We start from the raw sequence: 18291 nt of genomic DNA on the forward strand, positions 1-18291 counted from the left end.
ATTCTTGATACAATTCCTTAAATAATTCAGTATAACAATTATTTATATAGTATGTATATTTTCATTAAGCATTACAGCAGAGATGATTTAAAATATATGAGAGGATAAGTTATATGCAAATACTATGCTATTTTATATAAGGAACTTGGGCATCCTTGGATTTTGTTATCCTTGGGTGTCCTGGAACCACCCTGTTTGGATACCAAAAGGCAAGCATTTTAACTTTTTAAAGTATCATAGCAACACCATGAGGCAAATACTTTTAGCACTCTTATTTTTCAGGTAAGAAAACTGAAAAATAGGAAAGTGAAGCAACTCTCTCAAGGTCTCATAGCTAAAAGAGACAGAACCAGAATTTGAACCCAGGAGGAGCCAGCATCCATAATCCTAATTACAATGCTATTCAGTTAACTCCTATTCATTGTTCAAGATTCAAGTCAAATGTCACTTCTACAGAATATCTCAGTGTTGTCAAAGGTAGCTACATGTGCCCTTATCAGAGATACAACACTCAAACATACTCCTACTGGTTTATTCATTCCGTTTTATTTTAATTTAGTCCATATTTGTGGTAAAAATCACAATGGTAGGGACTGTGTTATAATCTATGTGTTTTTTCTCTAAGTATAATGCGTGGCTCATAGTGTATGTTCAATAATTATTTGTTAAAATGAGATAAATTCTATATATTATCAGCAGTTTTGAGGGCTCAAAACAGTGTGCAGACGAAATAAAAATAAACACCACATTAAACAAAAAATCAGCTTGTAGTCCCCAAATAATTACCCATTAAATATACTACTAGGTGAATGAATCATAGGCACTTTCACAAATAAGGATGACACACTGTGATACACATGAAAAGAGCTTGTCATTGTCATTGCCTATTCCTTTGAAAAGGGGTGGTCCTGTGGAAGTGGAACCAAAAAATCCATTATGAAACTAAGAGTCTTCCAACTCTATTAATGTGGCTCTGCATTTGCTGTTCATTAAGTGCCTCTACATTTTTCTTTCTTTTTTATTTACAAAAAGGCATGTGAGAGACAGAGAAAGGGAGAACACACCCAAATGGGTATGATCATGTTGCAATCCCTTCTTCTCCACTGTTAAAATTTGGGGCACACACATACACACACACCTGGTATGTCTTTAAAGCTACAGGGCCAGGATTCAAATTTGTTTGGCCCCATGGAATCTGACTTCCTTAACCACCAGGCTATGGAGCTGGCTCTATATTTTTCATTTCTGTCTTGGAAAGGCATCCCTGCTGCTCTAACTTTTCCAGAATTTCTGCTTGTGCTCTCTTCAATAGAACTGACTTTAATAAATCCTCAACCTTGTCTGAACATGAAACTTACAACTATAGCATATTGGCTGTCATTCCCCATTTTTCTTCTCCATTAACTAAAAGTTAATGGGGAAGGGGGCACAAATGGGCAGCACTGAAATTTACAAAAGTGAGATAAAGACTTTGCAAAAGTGAGATAAAGAAAATACTGGGTCCCTGAATGAGAGGTTTTATTTCCATACTTGTAAAAAGAAAGAGTATTTGCCCCTCTCTCTCAGGTTCTGATAAAAGAACAGTTCTTCCTTTAGCAGCTATAGGGATAACTGATATTTTCATATTTCCAAAGTTCACGATTCTGATTCTGCTACTGTCTGAAATTTCTTCTGCCTAGTTTTGATGCAAGAACACTAAAAATATGCTCAAACTTCATATTATGCCTTTGCTCAAAAAGTATCCATACAGAAATAAAATTTAGCTGAATAGCTAGCTAAGAAATAAAAAGGCAACTTGGGCTCTGGGAGGATTTTTTATAAATTACTGTCTAAGAAACTACTGTTTAAGGAGATAATCAGATGATCCATATCAAGAATTTATTGAATATCCATTCATTTACTTATTCATTTCTGATTCACTCAATTGCCAGCCTAAAGATCTTCTATAATTCATTCTGTAATTGGGGGCAGCAAAGTGTACAAAATAGTCCATGGCATTACAGAGTGCATTCTGTAAAAAGAAAACAGCCTTTACAAATTAGAAAGTATAGATAATATATCCAGCCTCTTTTCTGATCACAACAGAAAAAAACTTCAAAAGTACACAAAAACATGGAAACTAAACAATCTACTACTGAACAACTTCAAAATTAGTAAAGAAATTAAAACTGAAATCAAAAGATGTATTGAAATCCATGATAACAAATGCATGACTCTCCATAATCTTTGGGATACAGCAGGAAGTAGTCATAAGAAGGATGTTTATAGCTATTAGTGCTCACATACACACATACACAAAAAAACAAACAAAAAAACTCACAGAAAGGTGGCAAATAAACAACCTGATAACACATATAAAAAAAAAAAAACACTAGGAAAATGATAACAAAGAACCTCAAAAATACCAGCAGAAAATAAATAATAAAGATCGGAGTAAAAAATAAATAAATAAAATAGAGAATTAAAAAACTATGTAAAAAAATAAAACAAAAAGCTGAGGTTTTTGTTTTGTTTTGAGAGGATAAACAAAATTGACAAACCGTTAGTTAGACTAATCGAGAAAAACAGAGAAAGGAACCAGGTAAATAAAATCTAGAATGAAACAGAATAAAATAGGCAGCATTACAACAGATATAACAGAAATACAAAAGACATGGGAGAATACGATAAGTGACTATGCCAATAAACAAGAAAATCTAGATAAAATGAACACATTTCTGGACACATAATTTTTCTAGATTGAACTAGGAAGAAACAGAAGACCTTAATAGACCAGTAACAAGCAATGAGACAATGAGATTGAATCAGTAATAGTCTCTGAAAAATGAAAAGCCCAGGTCCCAATGGTTTCACTTCTGAATCCTACAAAACATTTAAAGAAGAGCTAAGACCAATTCTCCTAAAACTATTTCTATAAATCCCAAAGTGAAGAACCCACCAAAACTCATTCTATGAAGCCTCCATCATCTTGATGCCAAAAGCAGAGAAGCACATAAGAGATAAAAAGAAAACCACAGATAAACATCCCTAATGAATATAGATGCAAAGCAAAACAAAAACAAAAAACTCAACAAGAGGGGCCAGCAGATGTCATAGTGGTAGTTTCACTGGACTCCCACATGGTCAAAAGTGGTTCAAGTCCAGACCCAGTGGCTTCAGCGTCATCCCGGGTGCACATGTGTGCATGCCCAAGATTCTGGGAGAATGGAGAAGGGATTGCCATGTGGCCATCCCCACTGGAGGGCGATTTCTCACTTTCCTTTTCACTGTGTCTGGCTCTCTCTCTTTCCTCCCCACCACCCAGCACACAAGTCCTCAGGCAAAAAGTCTAGAAAAAAGGGAAACACTCAACAAGATACTAGTAAATTGAGTCTAACAGCAAAAGATTTTTTAGCATGATTAGGTAGGCTTTATCTACCTAACCAGGGATGCAAGGATGGTTCAACATATGCAAAACAATAAATATAATGTATTACATTCATAGAAGGAAAGATAAGAACCATGTGATCAACTCAGGTGAAGTATTTGATAACATAAAACATCCTTTCGTGGTTACAACTCATAGCAAAATAAGTATAGAAGGGAGATTTCTCAACACAATAAAAGTTTTATATGACAAACCCATTGCTAACATCATACTGAATAGAAAAAAGCTAAAAGATTTCCCACTAAAAAGTGAAACAAGAGAAAGCTGCTGCCCATTTTCTCCACTCCTTTTCAACGTTATGCTGCGAGACATAGCCAACACAATTAATCAAGAGAATAAAATAAGACATTCAAATAAAAAAGCATTTTCCTTATTCACAAATGTCCTGACTATATAGATAAGAAACCAAAAATAATGAATTTAAAAGCTCCTAAAAATTAGGCAGCTGAGAACAAGTACTTTCAGAGAATAAGAGAAATGTAGATTGTCTACTGATAGTTCAGCCTCCAGCCTCCAGTCTCGAGTGGAGAGACAAGGGGCAGGACCTCAGAAGATAACTAACCACTCCATTGCAGCTGAGAACTAGTGCTTTTGTGTATGAATGTACTGCATGGATTTTATTTTTTGCCTTTTAAAAAAAATAAAATTTTTTGGTTGTTTTTTTTCTTTCTTTTCTTTTTCTCTTTCTTTCTTCTTTCTTTCTCTTTCTCTGTTTTCTTATCTTTTTTCTTTTAACTCATCACTTTACCTCTCAGTCTCTAGTAACTGAGCATCTAGATGGATCTAAGGGAACCAGAGCCAAACATCCAAATACTATTATGGTCAACATATTCCTCAATACCCACTGAATCTGTTATACAAAGGGATAAAAACAGAACAGCAAAGAGATTGCAGATCACCTCCTCCTACTTGCCCCTGAATGCTCAGATTGAACTTCTAGAAATTAGGAAAAAGTGTATAACCCATCAGATAACTAGAAATCACCAAAAAGGCACAAGAAATATGAGAAACCAAGGTAATACCTCTCCCCAAAGGGAAAATAATAACTCCTCTTCATTCACAGACAGTTCAATGGAAATGTCTGAAGAATTTAGAATATTCAAAGTGACAAAGTTAATAAAGATGCAAGAGAAGAGAGACAATGAACTCTAGAAAAGGCAGGAGAATAGAGCTGAGAAATTCCAGGAGGTGAGGACGTTCTTACATGATCTTAAAGAGGAAATACATGTCATAAAAAAGAATCAAATGGAGCTGTTAGAGATGAAGGTTTTAATACAGGAAATCAAAGCCTCCTTTGAAAGTATTAAAGCAGACTATATCATACAGAAGATCGATTCTCAGATGTAGAAAACAGAATCGCTGGCCTAGAAAAATCCACCAAAAAGATGGAGAAAATACCCCCAAAATGAGAATAATATATGAGAAATACTAGATGCCATCAAAAGTCCAAACATCCAGATAATTGATATCCCAGAAGGAGAAGAGACTAATAAGGGCATTGATATTCTATTCCATGAAATCCTGGAAGAAAACTTTTCGAAGCTAGAGAGGCATTCAAACATCCAGACTCAAGAAGTAGATAGGACTCCAAATAGAATCAACCCAGGAAGATCTTCTCTGAGACACATTATAGCCAAATAGACCAAAACCACAGACAAAGGCAAGGTACTCAGACTGGCAAGAGACAAATGACAAGTTACCTACAAAGGATATCCCATTAGGCTAACAGTAGACCTCTCATTGAAAATAATGTGAGCAAAGAAAGAATAGGAAAATAGATTCAAAGTGTTGAGTGAAATACAATTTCAACCAAGGATACTATACCTGGCAAGATTATCCTTCATATGAGAAGAGAAGACAAGAACATTCTCAGATAAACAAAACCTGAAAGAATTTACCAACGCCAGACCAGTTCTCCAAGAAGTTCTGAGGGGATTGTTATATCAGGAAGACTAAAGTCAGACATATAAAAAGAAGAGTTAAAAAAAATCTCAGAAAAGGGCCAGCTTAATGGTAGGGGCAAGTCCAGGGTTGAATATTATCTTCCAGAAATTAAACGGAAAGCTTGGACCACAACAGAAGTTAGAGTAAGTGCATGAGACTGAGCTGAATGATATAGAATTTTATGGCTTTTGACTAAAACAATACTGATCTTTTTCTATGCTTTGTAGTCCATAGATAAAGATTTTTGTCTTCTCTGGAATTGTCAATAGATCCAGGTAACTACTATTTAAACAGAATCCTGAACTGCTTCCTGGCTTTAAGTCTTAAGCAAAGTTCTCTTAACATTTTTTGATTTTAACTTATTAAAGCTAAAACTGCCTTTCTTGAAATTAAAAGAAATATTTAAAAACACCTAATTAATGTACACAATAAGCTATATAGCCTCAGATAGGTACTATTTTATAGTATATTCATTCTACTAACAAGTTTCATGCCTAAAGTCAAACATTTGCTCATAGATATTTATATATCAGCTGAACTTGCTATTGAAAGTAGTTAGATCAATTAAGATATTTTTGTTTACCAATAAAATGTGGGGGGAAAAAAGGAATGGAAATCAACTGCAGATACCAGAGATAGAGTGGGAAGAGGGGATATAGGATATGGCAGAGAGTGAGAAATGGGGCCATATATATATATATATAGATAGATAGATAGATAGATAGATATGAATGGTGATACACACACATATATATGAATGGGGATACACACACACATATATGTGAAACAAGAAATGGAAAATTATGTATGACTAAGCCACTATACAGTGTGTTCTAGATGGGAAACTGCACCTTGTATGCTGTGATGATGTTTAGTGAATGAATGCAAAATAATTAATATAAAAAAACTCCTAAAAATTATATATAAATTCAAAACATGGTATGATGCAAAACTTATATACAAAAATCTATGACATTTTAATACACTAACAATGAACAGTCAGAAGCAGAACTGAAGACAGTAAACCCATTTATAATAGCCAAAAATAAAGTAACCTAAGAATAAACCTAACCAAAAAGATGAAAGAGCTTAACAAAGAAAACTATTAAAAAGTTAAAAAAGAAAATTACATGTGATATAAAAAAAAAAAGGAAAGATATTCCCAACATTCTGGAATGGAAGAATCAATATAATTCCCTACATTCTGGAATGGAAGAATCAATATAATCAAAATGTTGATTCTACCCAAATTGCAGATTACAAATTCAATGATATTCCAGTCAAACTACTGGTGATACTTTTTACAGAAATAGGAAAAAAACACATAATTTGTCTGGAATCATAAGAGGCCCCATAATAGAAAGACAATACTGTCCAAAAAGAATAAAGTATGAGGCATCTCACTACCTGACCTCCAACTATATTGCAAAGTTGTGATAGCATGGTACTGGCATGAAGACAGACACATACAGCAGTGGAAGAAGATAGAGAATTGAGAAATAAATACAGGTAACTGATTTTTTTAAAGAATTATTTATTTAATTCCATTTGCTATTATTTTTTAATTTGACCAGAGAGAGAAAGAGAAAGGGAAAAGGAGAAAGCAAGCTGCCAGGTCCAGGACCCAAAATGTGGTCAGCTATGTGAGGATCTAGCACCCTTAAGCACCATGCCATGCCACCAGCTAGCCCTAGCCAACTGATCTTTGACAAACAACACAAGACAAGACAGTGGGAAAAAGGTCTTTATAGCAAGTGGTGCTGAAAGAACTGGATATCTACCTGTAGAAAAATTAAACTAGACCCCTATCTCTCACCATTAACAAAGATCAATTCAAAATCTATCAAAGATCTAAATGTAAAGCTTCAAACTACAAAACTATCTATGAAAAACAACAGGGGAAACACTTGAAGACATTGGAGTAAGCAAAGATTTCTTAAGTAAAACCCTAAAGCACAGGCAATAACCCCAAAACTAGAAGTGGCATTATATCAAACTAAGAAGCTTCTGCACAACAAAGAAAATAATTAGGGTGAAGAGACAACCTAGAAAATGGGAGAATATATTTGCAAACTGTTAGATAAGGGACTGATAATCAGAATATATAGGGAACTCAAGCAGCTCACTCATCAAAATAAAAAAAATATAAAAAATGGGCAAATGAGTTAGACAATTTTCTAAGGAAAACATATTAATGGCCAAAAAGCATATAAAAATATTCAACATCTCTTATCATAACAGAAATGCAAATATATTCAACATCTCTTAGCATAACAGAAATGCAAATAAAAAATGCAATGACGTATCATTTAACCCCAGTGAGACTGGCTATGATCAAAAGACAAGTACTGGTGAGACTGTGGTGAAGAGGTTATGCATCTACAATATTGGTAGGAATGTAAATTAATATGGCCACTGTGGAAAACAATATGGAGGATCCTCCAAAACCTACCTATAGAACTATCAGATGACCTACTAATCCCACTCCTTGGCATTTATCCACAGAACAGAAAAACACTCAATTGGAAAGACACTTGCATATCCGTGTTTATTGCAGCATTATTCACAATTGCTAAGCCATAGAATCTACCTAAATGTCCAAGAACTGATGACTGAATTGAAAAAAAAAACGCTGCACATATATACTATGGACTGCTACTCAGTCATAAAGAACAATAAGATCCTGTCATTTGATACGAAGTAGATGAATATAGATTTAATGCTAAGAGAAATAAGCCAGACTATGGAAGACAAACAGTGCATATCCCCACTCAATATATAACAAATGTCTGCATTCTATGGAAGAAATTGAAAGATCCAAAGATGTAGTAGTAAGGAGGGCAAGTGTAGATAACAGAAACTGTGTAAGAGAGGAGGTCAATAGTAGGAGAGGGTTTGGGTGTGAGAACCTCAGGGAAAAAACATTTAATGAACATAAGAATGTAAATTTTTCTGTTAAAAAATGACATATATGGTAACATCTTTGATTTGATTGTCATGCACTAAATGCATGCTTTAAAAAAACATATTACATACTATAAAGATGTATACTAATTAAATGTAAATAAGAAATCATAAAATTTAAAAAAGAAAACTATTCACATAATTATAGAGTAGTAAGTAGAATTCTCAAGAACCACAGTCATAATCAGATGACAAATACCAATTTATAAGAAGTGTTTGGTGTATTTTAAAAAGCAATACAGGAGGGGCCAGCAGGTGGTGTAGTGGTTATGGTTTTGGACTCCCACATGGCCAACTGCGGTTTCAGTCCCTGATCTGGCAGACTGAAACACACCTAGTGCATGTGTGCATGGCTAACATCTCAGAAGGAGAATGGAGAAGGGATTGTGGTGTGGCATCTCCCTTTAGGGGATGACTTCTCACTTTTCCTCTCACTCTCTGTCTCTTTCCTTCCCCGTGAGCACACAGGTCCTTTGGCAAAAACCTTAAAAACAAAAACAGAACAAAACAAAACAAAACACACAAAAAAAACAAAACAGGAAGTGAGTTTGTCTTCTCTTTCACATAATTGACTAGAGCACTTACTGTGTACCGGACACTGTGCTAACCACTTTTCACACAGGTTTTACATGACACTCATGGCAATTCTGTCAACTGAAAAATGTCAGTTTCTTCATTCCATAGAATAGGAAATTATGGCTCAAAGAGGTCAAGCACTTGACCAGGACAATGACAAAACGAGGAATGAAATCTAGGAGATCTGGATTCCCACTTTAATATCAGTACTAGTCTTCACCATGCATGTTTAATAAGTATTTAAAATATTTAATTATGTTTCACTTAATAGTTTAGGGGGGCCAAATGATGGCATAGCAGTAAAATGTAACATCCTGTGGGGCTGACTCACATGGGAAGTTCCTGCGTTTGTATCCAGAGACCTCTCTGAGTACACTGGGCACATGTGTGTCCAGGGCTGAGCCTGGGGGGTGGATTGTGTGTCAAAACCCCCCTACCAGGGTCTGGCAGGTAGTGTGGTGTTTGAGGCACTGGATTCCCACATGACTGACCATAGTTTGAGTCCCAGACTGCTAGCTTGCTTTTTCATTTTCCTTCTATCTGGTCAAATTAAAAATGAATAATAATAAATAAAATGAAATAAATAATTCCTAAAACAAAAACGAAAACCACTACCAATGCTGTCTTTCTGTCTTGCTTGCTCATGGAAATGCATACATAAATAAACTTTAAAAATTTAACGAGAAGTTTTGTCTTTCTCTTTTCTAGAACATCACTCAGCCTTCCAGGAAATAGCTGTTACTCAGAGACAGCTCTACAGTTGAGAAGAGAAAGATGCTGAAAGCAGACATGGCTGAGCTGAACACTGGTTGGGCTTGAAGTCTCTGAGCTTGGGTTTCCTTACTAGAAGAACAGAAATAACATCTATCTTGTAGGGCTGCTGTGAGCAAGAACTATAATGCTCACTTACTTTTATAAACACTTGCTCTGCAACAGGTAATGTTTCATGCTAAAGACACCAGGATGAATGAGGCAGATTCCCTGTACTTTAGAAGCTTACTGGAGCCAGACAGTGGTGTAGTGGTTAAGGCAGCTGAATCTCACATGGGGATTTTAGTTTGAGTTTCGGACCTGACAGCCTGAAAAACATGCCAAGCATGTGTGCGTGTGTGCCCAAAATCCTGAAAGGAGAAATGCAGGAAAAAGGATTACCGTGTAATCATCCCCCATGAGGTGGGGGTGCTTTCTCATTTTCCTTCTCTGTCTCTCTTTCTCTAGTGAGCACTCTTTAGTAAGATTTAAATAAAGAAATAAAAGAAGCTTTACTGTGCTAGTGAGAGAACCCCCCAAAGTGACATGCAATGAAAGGTGTTAAATGCTAAGGTAGGATCCCTAGAAAGCATACAAATTCCGCAATCCATAGTGGGTCAACAAAGGCCCTACCTTCACTTTACTTGGAAGTTCCTCTAAAGCTGAATGTTTTCCAGGATAACTGGTGGCCCCTACACCGCCAGGAGAAGAGCTGGCCTTTTATCAGAAACTCAGGGAGGGGGGCAAATGTTCTTCTTTTTTACAACCTTCTCCTCCCCTCTATTAGACTTTCCCTAATGCCAACCAATGAATGGCATTTCACAATAGGTGCCAAAGCCTCTTCCCAGACTTTCTCTGCCATCCTCAGTGTCTGTCAAGACAAGGTCTCTTGGCAATGCTACCCTCGAAATCTGAGGCCAGGATTTCACCATTTAAACTGGGAAGTCACGAGACAGAAACATCCTGACTTCTGCTGGATCCCGTTCAGCTGTGCTGGAAGATTTTCACTCCCATGGAGGAAGACAGTCCTGAATGTAGAGGAGACTTTCGTACCCACAGGCTTATTTTACCCCAGGATCAGGAGCTGCTTTGATCTTGCTCGGAACTGTGGGGTGGGAGGGGGAAGTGGGAAACTGGAGGTGGCCTAAGATGCCTGCCAGTGACAGAGGGAAAATTGGCCGAGGGCATCTCACGCCGAGGCACTTACACGGAGAAACTCCCAGCTCTAGAGAAAGTTGCCCGGGCTGAGGGCAGGAGGAAGGCGCTTCCTTTCAGAGCGCTGCTAATGACCTGCGGGGAAACCGCACAGCAGTCGTTTCGCAGATCCGATGGCAGGTCATGGCGACAGATGTTCCCAACATATGTGGAGAATTAATTACCCACTAGTAAACAAAATCTGTGATGCGGAGAGTCATTTTGTCCAAATTTCTTACGATTTTGCTGTTATTAAGAGCTTAATTTTTCTTGATCATCTAGATCCTCTTGGATTAAAACACTCCTTAATGGGCTCTGAGGATCATTCCAGAAAGAAATCGGGGCCTAGTGGGGTGCTGAGGGAAGAGGAGGAGAAGCCTGGGTCTCAGGCAGCTGGGAGGATGGAGAGCCTGCCGCTGATTGGGAGGCAGTTCTACAGTGAGTGATTAGCAAATTATTTGATTAAAACATTGGATGCTAGTCATATATTTTTTTTAATATTCTAATGGTTACCTTCTATTTAACAGCGCTTACACTTAATTTAACTGCGTGCTGTGGAACAGCTGGAGTTTTTAAAGGAAATTACAACAGTCTGACAGAAATAGGCTTCTATACAAAAAAGATTTTCTTTTGAGCTGCCTTTAAGGTTCTGAACATGTTTCTGTCTGGGGTGGTGGAAGCACATTCTGATATTCATCCATTAAGAAAATAGATTTTCTTAAAAAGGAGTAATTTGAGAGTCTCTTGATTTTCCTAAGGCAATTATTTATACCTTGGCTATTTTCATCAGTCACAAAACTGTCAAAAAGACAATGATCCCCTCAGTTAAATAAATCTGAAAGTCTATTAAAAATATGTTCAAAAGTTTGTAAGTCATCTAAATCTTAAATACATGTGTTTCTTAAATCTTTTGTGATACAAAGTGAATTAATTTCTCCTAGGGAGTTGATTTCTCTCTCGGTCTCTTTAATGAGAACACATGCCCTATAGCAAAAAGTAATTTTAAAAAAATCCATTGGTTTTATCAAATATAGTCTTTAATTAAACATACACACACATCTTGTTATCTCATTCGTGTACTTATTCATTTAACAAACATTCATTCAAGAGGAATAAAGATCAATAATATAAGGCTCATACCTTGAAAACTCATGTGAAAAATATGTCTGTCCAACCTTCCAGGGCCACATCACTAAATGCCAGTAGCACCTCTATTACTGTGGAGTGATACCTCTTGGCGATGGTAGTGCCCCAGCCCAGTTCAGGACCCGTGTTAAGACAATAATCAGAGTAAGGATGGAAAGAAGTGGGCCACAGTTTCTTCTGCAGTGTTCATGAGAGGCTTTAGGACCAGAACAAGAAGAGTGTCTAATATTGCAATGATGACACAGAAAGAAACAAAAAATATTGATACAAAGATAAAATGGGGGGAGGTGGCAGGTGGCGTGGTGGTTAAGGGTGCTGGACTCCCACATGGGTGATTGTGGTTTGAATCCTGAATCTGACGGTTTGCTTTCTCACTTTCCTCTCTCGCTTTCACTCTCACTCTCTGGTCAAATTAAAATAAATAAGTAAATAAGGGGACCAGCAGGTGGCATGGTGGTTAAGGCACCAGAAACTCCCACATGGCTGATGACGGTTCGAGACCCAGACCTGGTGGCTTCTTTCTCATTTTCTCTCTCTCTCTCTCTCTCTGGTCAAATTGAAATAAATGAATGAATAGATAAAATTAAATTAAATAGTTCTAAATAAATAAATAAGTTTTTAAAAAATAAAATAAATAAATGTTAAATAAAATAATTCTTAAGAGAAAAAAAGATACAATGGAAGGAAACCAGCATATTTAAAATAAAGCCCACTTTTGCTGCATTTCTTGCTGCAGACATTGATTTCCTATCCTTCCTTTCTACAAATTTGACCCATCACAGGAAACAATTCTTTGTAAAGAGGCCTACAATATATAACATCAGTTGGTATTCATCTCTGCTGTAAGTCACCAGGATCTGACAGTTGAAATTTATTTGGGTGAAGCTTCTTCTCTTCGAAAATAAAAATTACCTATCATACTTTCCCAGGAATTCTTCAGGAATTTTTTCCTGAATTCCCAGAAATTTGAAAGATATGCCAGAAAACTTGGTGAGTTTTACATGACAGCTTCATTACGTGACAGCGTATGGAACAATAGAAACCTGTTTTATGAATGTTTTATGAGGTAACACTTTGCTTCTGCTATTTAACTAGTTTGATGCTCTGTGACGTTTATGTCTTTACCTTTCATTGTAGTGGTTGGTATTAATGACCACAATAAACACTTAAAATAACTTTCAGTGTTAGGGAGACTATGGCAGGAATGGGAGAATTGCCTCTCTCTTGCTTAGAGGATAGTTGTAAGGAAAAACTCAGAATATACAGGGTCATAGGCCAATGATTTGTGAATTTGCTAAAACTCGCTTTTGAATTTTTAAGACCTCTTAGCTTTACAATCTAGGTATGGTTAAACCCATGCATGAACAAGTCTTCTGGCATTTCACTACCATTTTGCATTTTATTCTTCTTTCATTAGGTAAGACAATGACAATCTAGAATAATTCATGTGCTTGTCTGCTTCTAATCTCCATACCATTGTTTTGTTTTTCATTTCAGAGCTTATACATAATTCGGTCCTATTTGAACATGATAACATGGTACAGTACATCAACTATTTAGAAGCAGGCCAAAACAGACCCAGTTTCAGAGTCCTTAGCTGCCGTAATTTATTATTCTTTGCAACAAATGATTAAACCAGTTCTCTGATTAATCAAAACTGTAGTTTAGAACTAGCCACATGAGACCAGAATTTTAAATCATGCAGAGTGTAGCAATATAAAGAACAAGATTGAAAAATTAATTCTCTAAGAAATATTTAGCAAATAAGCGTTAATCTTCCCTCAGACTTTTTGAAAGATCAAAGCCACATTCAAGCAAACTTTAAAATATATGCCTTGTCAAGCACCAAGGGAAATGTCACATTCTTTTTATAGGTGCGCGGTGTTACCGTGAGTCACTTCTCCTTGAAGGACTGCAGCACTGTTTATGGCCTCCCGTGATGACACCTCTCTCTTCCTTTTCTAGTTACTGTTCGTGCCTTCTTCTCAGTGCTAATAGGAAATGCCTGGATTCTTCTCATTTCACATTGCTCCTTCCACAAGTATACTTGAGAGCATGCCTTTTTTTTTTTAGAGATTTTTGCTATAGGGCAAGTGTGCTGGCCAGAGAGACAAAGAGACAGAAAGCAAGAAATCATTCCCCTCCCCCGGGGAGGGACGGCCACACTGCCATCCCTTCTTCTCCATCCTACTGTCAGGATTTGGACCCACACACACACATGCCTGGCGTGTTTCAAGTTGCAGCATCTGGGACTCAAACTGTGGTTGACTATGTGTGGGAGTTTAGCACCTTAGTCACTACTTCACCTGCTGGCCCTGAGCACTCCTTCATTGGAATTTAATATCACTTAATTAGACCATCTTTACCCCACCCTCATGTCTCTGACTGAATTCCATCTTCATTTTTCCATTTTCTTCAAATTCGAATTACAATTTTATTTTTTGTTTTGTACTTACTCTCATTTGTTCGTTCATTCACTCCTTTATCAGCACATATTTATCAAACTTTTCCTAAGTGTCAGGCATGTAGAGATGACTGAGACTAGGTTCTACCTATTAGGAGCTCAAAACAATGCAATAATCCCAGGAATTTGATTTAGATGGGGAATAGTTAGTATGTTGGTGGAAAGGCACTCTGCCTACAGCATAATAAAACCCTCATATTATCATGGTATGTGAGGACAATCCCTTATCAACATATGAGAGGTCTTTTAACAGTTCATGACCACATGGAATTGAAATACAAGTTTAGGGCTGGCCTAATAGCTCAGTGGTTAAAGGAGTCAGTTCCTGGCTTACCACAGATTGAATCCCAGCCTTGGTGGCTTAAAAAACATGTTGGGCATATGCACATGCATGCTGCATCCTCAACAGGATGGAAAAATGGAGGCGAGGACTCATGGCATGATGATGCCCCATTGGGAGGCTTTCTCTCTCTGTCTCTGGCAAGCACACACACCCTCTGGCAGTATTTTTTTTTTAAATACAAGTTTATTTTGGTACAACAAAATGAAATCTATGCATTGTTTTTTCATAATATGCATTTTCCATGAGCTTTTTGAAAATCCCTCGGGCATTATCTTGGTATATAAGAAAAAAAAAAGAGGTGTTTAGATATGAACATAATAGTGCATAACTTGGTTGCTAACTTGTGAATATGAGTAATTCTAGGGCTGGTGGGTGGCGTGGTGGTTAACGTGCTGGAAACCTCCACATGATCAACTATGATTCAAGTCCTGGACCTGGTAGCTTACTTTCTCACTTCATCTCTCTCTCCCTCTCTTTCTCTCTCTCTCTCTGATCAAATTAAAAAATAAATGAATGAATAAATAAAAGAAAATAAATACTTCTTTAAAGAAAAAAGAGTAATTCTATTGATTATATGGAAGTATACATTTATGGCAAGGTTTCAATTAAAACAATAAGAGCCCAAGATGTATAACATCATCTCACTTGCCACCAACTCATTTCCCTCAGGTATTGTTCCCAGGGAAGAAGGAACAGAGATGATAAAGTCTTCAACTCAGCAAGTACATCAAGTATATTTGGGCTGCCCACCTTCGAATTCTGAAATTCAACTATTTTATCCAAAAAGGTTGTTCTATCACTTGTCTTGCCATATTTCCACTGAATACAGTCTATTTTCTAATCAGTTATCCTTCCCTTCACAAATAGTATCAGTCTTTCCTGTCTTTATTTTATCCCGAGTTTGGCTATTATCCACCAATTCAGCACTTCTATCCCCAGTGTTTTAGATTACTCCAACTTTATGAATCCAGGCCCGATATTGCCATCACCAGACATGGAGTCACCCAACTCAAAATTGTCTTGTCCTTTAATTATGGCCTAAACATATAACTGCCTTAGCTAGGTTCACGATGAGTTAATCCTTGCACTCTCCCCTACCCCTGTCCGTGCTCCCTATCGATCACTACAAACTTGATTACTTCTACTGAGACTTCCAAATGAGGAGAATAAAGTCATTTTACAATTTTTGTTTTCCCCCCCTCCCTATTACAAATATCTTTGTACCTCCTCCCATTCTTCTGTCCATGTTAGAGGATAAAATGTCCTGACTTCTGGTTGGAGATCATTCATTCCACTCTGTTTTTACCATAGTTGTTTCTTTCTCTCTCATAAAACTTTATTTCATCAGTTTTTTTATCTCATATTTTCCATCTCTTAGTCTTCCTTTTTCTTTTCCTGACCCTGACCATGCTTTATTAGGGGTACCATAGAAAGATCACAAGAAGGGCCAGCAGATGGTGTGGTGGTTAAGGGGCTGGACACTCTCACATGGCCAACCACGGTTCATGTCCTGGATCTGGTGGCTTGCTTTCTCTGTGTCTTTATCTCTGTCTGGTCAAATTTTAAAAATAAATTAATGAGTAAATAAAATTTAATGAACAATTATTTTTAAAAATCACAAGAAAGTTTTTTCTATAATTTCTTCATGACTCAGATAAGTAGTCATGGCTACTAAAGTTAAGTAGGTTTACAAATCAATTCCTTATTTTTTTTATTCGCAACATTATAATATTGCAACTTAAACTTCTATCTTTCTTTCTTGACAGATATATTTAGTTTGAGAAATTCACTTAAAATATGTCTGTTCCTTAAAATAACTGCTTTTGTGACTTTAGTGCTTTTTATTTCTTATTTGCCACAAACTTAAATGTTCCTTGTATTGTTTTATACTTCAAAGCACAAGAAGCTTTAAATAACCAAATAAACATATTATAGACCTATAATTAGGACTAATTATAAAGTGGGCAAAAGGAGACTTCTACTGTGATTGGCAATTAAGAGTCCTGGGCATTGAAATTAATTCAGTTTAATTCCCTAATCTGAATATACTGACTTCATAACAGAATTAACATTTAAAACATTAAAAGACATTTTATAAAAATTATGAACAAAACTTGAAGGAAATTAATTTATCTGCAATTACATTAACAATAATCACTTGATGTCCCAAGTGCAACTAAATTCATATCTTGTTAATAAAATGTTTTGGCCTCCCCCTCTTTCCTGTTTTAAAGGTGAGGCCTATGCATTTAGAATGACCTCTGTGCTATACAGTATTATTGTCATTTTCTAACAAATACATAATGGTGCCCGTCCTAATTGAAGAGCATCAGGCAAGGATGAAAACTGCCCAATTTTGTTAACCTGTTCTGCCACTGAAACCTCATAGCCAGTCACAAAGTTCTCTATGCATTCTTTTGATTTTTGTACAAGTATTTCTTGAGCTTCTAGTATATGCCAGGCACTGTGCTGAGTGTTGAACACCCAGAGGTGAGCAAGACAAAGCAGGATCTTGTCATAGAAATCCAACACCTGAACCACTACACCACACACTGTTTCCCCCTCCCCCAAGCATGACAGAGTCCTGAGAGTCGGCCCATTAGGTCTGTCTCAATACCCATATAACTTCGAACTGTTAGTCCATTGATAAAGAGAGTTAAGATAAATGTGATAGCCGCAGAGTATAGATCATCATCTGAATTCACACAACAGAAGAAGCTTCAGAAACACCTGTTTTCTTACTACTCAATGTCTTTCTTCATAGCTGTCTCCCTTCAGTGAAGTATAGCTTATGTGCTCTCTCACCGCTTGCACGGGTTATCTCATTTAATCCCCTCAGTGTCCTTATAAAGAGAGGTTTATCATCTATAGTTTAGATGTGAGAAAACTGATCATCTAGACAAGGGAGTGGAATGCCCAAGTTTGCCCATCTAGTAAAAAGCAGAGTTGGTAGTAAACCAGGTTTGTATGATCATAATACAGATGATTTTCAAAGAAAATTAGAAGTAATTTATTTTGAACTTTGATTCTAAATTAGGGTCATTAGCAAAGTTCTAACATTCTTCTCTACGTTGTGTCTGTGTCTATATTTGTATTGTTAGTACTGTAGAAAATTTGTATTGTATTATTACCCTGAAATAATAGCCTGTTATCCCAAACCTCAGGTAAACGAGAATGAGCAATGAGCACCATTTAGAAAGACACATCGATTTCAAGGAGACAAGAAAAATACACCCAGTAGTTTCTCTCTGTAGTCCTAAGAAGTTTCTGTAGAAAAGGTGATTTTTGATGGGAAAGAGCAGGAAAGAATCTGTCTTTCTGTAGCACACGGCACTTCCTGTGAGCTTGCACCATGTGCTTTGACATCACGATGCTTTAACGAAAGCTTAGTCTGTGACTCGAAACCTACAGGTTTCACAAGCTGTTGAACTGTTCAGGTGTTTGTTTAAGTAAGAAGTTAAGAACATTTGATTAACACTCTTT

The 18291-nt window shown here is 36.6% G+C and overlaps 1 pseudogene; it reads left to right on the forward strand.

Moving 5' to 3' along the window:
* LOC106735648 (60S ribosomal protein L9-like) overlaps positions 1 to 18291 on the forward strand; it is a 26905-nt pseudogene that overhangs the window by 6957 nt on the left and 1657 nt on the right.

This window comes from Tupaia chinensis, unplaced genomic scaffold (assembly GCF_000334495.1).
Source record: "Tupaia chinensis unplaced genomic scaffold, TupChi_1.0 Scaffold000473_1, whole genome shotgun sequence".
NCBI lineage: Eukaryota > Metazoa > Chordata > Mammalia > Scandentia > Tupaiidae > Tupaia > Tupaia belangeri.